Source organism: Salvelinus sp. IW2-2015, linkage group LG2 (genome assembly GCF_002910315.2).
Source record: "Salvelinus sp. IW2-2015 linkage group LG2, ASM291031v2, whole genome shotgun sequence".
Taxonomy (NCBI): domain Eukaryota; kingdom Metazoa; phylum Chordata; class Actinopteri; order Salmoniformes; family Salmonidae; genus Salvelinus; species Salvelinus sp. IW2-2015.
Genome location: NC_036839.1, coordinates 29,887,830 through 29,893,383, shown reverse-complemented (window position 1 = coordinate 29,893,383; position 5,554 = coordinate 29,887,830). Strand labels below are relative to the sequence as shown.

At 43.9% G+C, this 5,554-nt stretch overlaps 1 long non-coding RNA gene across 1 annotated transcript; it reads right to left on the bottom strand.

The window, feature by feature from the left end:
- Positions 1 to 4,244: 4,244 nt before the first annotated feature.
- Positions 4,245 to 4,880, bottom strand: LOC139028654 (uncharacterized). The gene is made up of 2 exons (XR_011480859.1): positions 4,813 to 4,880; positions 4,245 to 4,706 (listed from the first exon to the last, which is right to left on the bottom strand). It is a non-coding gene; the product is annotated as an uncharacterized lncRNA (long non-coding RNA).
- Between the last annotated feature and the right edge of the window lie 674 nt (positions 4,881 to 5,554).

Sequence of the window (5,554 nt, the reverse complement as noted above, 5' to 3'; positions counted from 1 at the left end):
CTGGATTTAACTCACACACACAAACACTCCTCTGCAGTAACAGTACTATAATGCAGCTACAGTTTCTGCATTCCTAAACACTCTGGGTCAATAATTGTGTTAAATTCTACTGGGGAAAGAGGTGCATCATGGGTGTGAGAATCCAATGCAATCAGCCACAAGAAATGCGCCAAGCAAATTGCAGTGTCTAAACGGCCTCAGCCACATTTCTAGCTAGCTTCCTTTTCTTAGTTTACAGTTTTAAAACATAGTACAACCACTATGGTCAAACCATCATTTAATCCAATAGGGAACATCCAATAGGAAACATCCTGGAAAGAGTCTCAGTGAACAGTTTCCTGTAGGGGTTCCGTATAGGCCACTTCTACTTACTACCCCAGACCAGTCGCTGTTTCAAGTTTTACGTTTTATTTGTCGTATTTACGGGATACACATGGTATACATCGTCCAAATAAATGCTTACTTGCAGGTTCCTTCTCGACAATGCAACAACAATAATAAATAATAAAAGGTGTGTGTGTGTGTGCTCTCATGCGTGCGTGCGTGCGTGCGTGCATGGTCAATCCTGTTTCTATCCCCATGAACAGCTTTGAGAGGGAAGGATGGAGAGAGAGAAAGACATAGCGAGATGGACAGACAGAGACAGATGGGGAGGATGGAGAGAGAGAATGACAGAGAGATGGACAGACAGAGACAGATGGGGAGGATGGAGAGAGAGAATGACAGAGAGATGGACAGACAGAGACAGATGGGGAGGATGGAGAGAGAGAAAGACAGAGAGATGGACAGACAGAGACAGATGGGGAGGTTGAGAGAGAGATTCTGGGTCGTGGATTATGTTTCTGGGAATCAGTGAGATAAGATCATCACAACATCTGCAGAGGGGACACTAGATGTGGAGAGGGGGAGAGTGGGCGGTCACTTGTCAGTAACAGTAACCCTGGGACTGCTCTCTGCTGGCTCTACCTTTCATCTCTCTGACAGACATACTGAACCTGTCCTGTCTCCTGCGGGTCAGTCCTGTCTGTGTCTGATGTAGAGATATACTGCAACAGCTGGTTAGTCTTTATGAAACAATGTTGGCCTCATCTGAACTGAAAGGCGTTGTTTGAGACATGCAGAAGGACACAGCTCTCCTGATCCTCTAATATGTGAAGATGAACCAACGGAATAGAGTGGATTGGTTGGACTGCTCTCTATTAGTTGAAGCCTTTACCAGCAGTCTGAGTGGCTGTCAGACAATATAATATTCTCACAAAAAATAAGATGAATTCCAGGTGGATGGATAAGACTGGAGGAGATTGAAAATGGGAGGGAGCATGGGAGGGTGAGGACAGGGGAGGGTCTGGGAGGAGAGGAAGTAGGATGAGGAAAGGAAGGAGGAAAGGATGAGGAGACCAGTGTGTCGAACGAAAGACAGACCGGCTGATGACATTTTGCCGAGACGAGCCTGGGTCAAAGAGAGGAGATAGAGGGATGGAGGGAGAGAAATGCTGGTCCTGTGTGGATGAATTGGTAGAGAATGGCACTTGAAATGCTAGGGTTGTGGGTTTGATTCCCACAGCAGACTAGTACAAAAAAATATGAAAAAATGTATGTGCTCGTTACTGGGTCACTCTGGATAAGAGCGTTTGCTAAATGAATAAAATGTCAAAATTGAGAGAAGAAGGGAGTGGTGGTGAGGTCATTCTGCTATAAAACCCAGCTGCAAATGGTCACCCTCCTCCCCTCCTCTCCTTACCTCTTTATTCCTCTTACTTTCTTTCGGCCTGTCTTTCTTCCTTTCCTTGTGTTTGTATATCTCTATACCTCCCCATGTCTCTCTCTGAGTGCTTTAGGGTTGGAGCACACCTGTTTGGGAGTAATAATGTGATAATGGGAGAACTGGAATGTACTGTAACACGGACATGTGTCATCTCCTCTCCAAGCAGGTTATACAGTAGCTACTTTTTCATCAGGAGTTGCTTTAAGGTTGTGGTCCCCTGTCCCCATTTTATTCCTGGTGTTGGATGTCTTCACAAGATATCTGCTTCAGAAACGGTAGATCCATTTTATTGAAGGGTAACAAACTGAGCAGAGTCCACATGGAAGGCTCTGCCCCAGGCCCAAATAGAATCTCTCTGAGGGGAGAAGTTCTTTTCTCTAAGAGTGGAGAGGGGTTATGGGTTACTGTCTCTGTCAAAGCAGCTGCTCACATAGATAAGTATGTTTTTGTAGTAAGTAAAATATGCTTACGCACCAAGTCTTTGAAGAGATCTATTGTCATAGATGTCATACATTATTATCAAATGCACATTTAGATCAATAGATATTTTAGGCTGAGTCCAGTGGTAATGTCAGAGATGTGCAGTACTACATCTGTAATCCAGTATTATAGTGTAAATGCTGCAGGCTGTATCTAGTAACCTATAACCTTTAGGCCCTCTGTCCAGGGGGGACGTTTCTCCAGTTGTCTCCAGATGTTTCTATTGAGCAGAAGGGACGACAGTGAAACAGTAATAACTAACAGAGCCATGGCACACACACACATACACACACACACACCCACACACACACACACAAACACACAGTAATAATACAGTAATAACTCCCAGAGCCCTGACTGTATCAGTTCTATCAGCCTGTCCAACTGTAACACCCCACCCCAGTCTGACCCACATACTGAACTATCCCTGTGTGTGTGTGTGTGTGTGTGTGTGTGTGTGTGGTGTTGGTGTGTGTGTGTGTGTGGTTGTGTGTGTGTGGTGTGTGTGTGTGTGGTGTGTGTGTGTGTGTGTGTGTGTGGTCTGTGTTGTTTTTGTGTGTGAGATAGAAGCAGTAGGAAAGGACATCTGCACTTCACGACTCAGTGTTTCCCCTAAGTACCCCCCCTCCCTCTTCTGTTTAGGTATTAAAACAGATATATATGGAATTCAATAGATTCTATGGGATTCAATAGACTTTGGTATGTTTGGATTGTTTCAGTCGTCATCTGGGTTTCCATGGTGACTGAGTTATATCTAGTGTACCGACCGTCTGAACCCACCTGCTGACTAAAATTAACAAAACAGATGAAACACTTTTATCCACCTAGATGGATTTGGTTACATCTAGATTAAGTCATGCCTATGGACCCTTCCCATCTGTTATGTAGATAAGTGAGACATATTGTCCATGGGTGAAACAACATTACCCTATTATATATAATGCAGCTGCAATGTCCTGGGAGAGGAACACAGACAGTGATATTTCATAAAGAAATAAATAAAAGGTCTCTATAATACTAGTGTAATAGAGTTAACACATGTCTAACAGGAGATTCATGGATTTGACACACGAAGCAACTGGGTTTTGGAAAATGTGGGTGGGGAGGTTCTACTAAGCTAACATATGGAATTGTTTTAAGATGGTCATACCATTGATCATTTAGCTATTTGATTTTGAATTTTAGAACCCTTTTAGGTATTAAACAAATATTTAAAATATTGAATTTGGCCTTTATTACTATAACCCATAGAAATGCATTGAATAACACATTAATGGCAAAAATAAAGGTTTTGAAGTGTCTGTTTTATATCAAGGAGATATACTGTACAGTACACATATTTAACCCCTTCTTTTTTGGGCTCAAAATTACCTCCATACTTCCATTCATTTGTATGGGTTACCTTCAGATGAGTCCCGTGACACTTGTGTAAGTCTCATCTTTCCATGGAGTGATTATATTAGTTTGTAGCCCAAACCATTCAGACGCTTCAGACGTTTTCATGAGAAGAACGACTTTCGGGATGTCTCATGGTCTGACAAACACTGCTGTAGCTCAGCCACCTTCCACCGCAGATGCGTAATTCCGACATAGGCGGATGTGGTGGATTGAGATACAGCTCTTGCTGTAGCTTAAACTGACAGATTTTGATGGGGATTCTTTTATTATGTTACTTAGATTGACGCAATAGACTCTTAAGGATTATTAAGACCCATTTCCTGGTTTCTCTGCTGAGACTCATGGGATACAAAGCCTCAGGTTCCCAAACAAACCCACTGTGTCTGTTCCTCCCAGGACACATACCCACACCCAACAGACTATGCCTTGATCAGCAGGCTGAATTCCTTTTAACTTTTATTTATAAAATGTAGCAGTTGGAGGGGAAAAGCAGAAGGTTAGTGAGAGATTCGAGAGACATCTCTCTCTTTATGACAAGAAGCACAAAATAACAATATATTACAGTCTTTACAAGACAAATAATTTAAACAAAATTGAAACATGATGATATCAGCTTTTATATGGATATTTTCACATGCGTGATCTGACACTGGAGCCACACACACATCTATGCTACAGAGAGCTGCAGACACAGAGCGCTGTAGACACAGAGCGCTGCAGACTCCTGTGGCTCCACAGAACTACATTGGAGGAGTTCTGTGACCACTATCAAACATTTGTTCTGCTCATGAATACATAACTATACACAGGACTCAAAAGGCCACTTTAGATATTATGGAGGTAAAAGTTCAGAAAGGTTGTAATACAGAGCTGAATATGTTGCATGTTGCATGATGTGTATTGCAACAGCTGATGTTTTTACTCCCTGATATAGTCTGTGATGTTGACACTATTTGTTGTTGTTGAATGATGTAGTTGCTTCTCAGAGCTGCTCATTGCTTTTATAACTCACACTATGGCTGTAAGGTGCATAACACACTATGGCTGTAAGCACACTATATGGCTGTAAGATGCATAACACACTATGGCTGTTAAGGTGCACACACTATGGGCTTGTAAGGTGCATATCAAGCTTACACAACTATGGCTGTAAAGGTGCATGAACACACTAATGGCTGTAAGATGCATAACACACTATGGCTGTAAAAGATGCATAACACACAATGGCTGTAAGATGCATAACCCCCACCTCCACCAGGCGTTTCACGCCATCCGCCGTCTACTACCCCTCTCACCACCTTCTCGCTGCTTAAGTAGTCGCCCTTATCATCATCCCTGGTCTGTGGGGTGGAATCGAGTGGGCGTGTCAGATTGCACTGAGACACATCTCACTATGGCGCGGAGTTGGAACCGCATGCATTGAGAGGCTGAGCGATACTAGGGCTTGTAAGATGCTCATACCGTCGCACCCCGCCTTACGATGCGTGTACCAAGGCACTATCCGACAGACGAGACATATACAGATACGGGTGTATCACCACTAGTGCGCGCTCACCAGACACTCTGCGACCACTCCAGACAGACACAGAGACAACAGTATGTCAGGTCACACCACCCACCCTACCTAGTGCCTGTAAGATCTGCGTACACGTATCACTAATCCTACTAGCCGCTTGCCACACGCACTCACCACACTATGCTGGTAAGATCGTTACAGACACCTTTTGTTTTCTCCCCCCAATATTGCCCTAATGACCAGCGCGTTTTCACCTATACACGCACGTATGAGACGAGCTGAGTAAGGAGGCCGAGAGAGAGCCGGTGGTACTAATACACACACCTACATGGCTGTCACTAAGATGCAGGGGTCCCGTGCCACGACTGTCCACCGCCCGCTGCCTGGGTTAACCA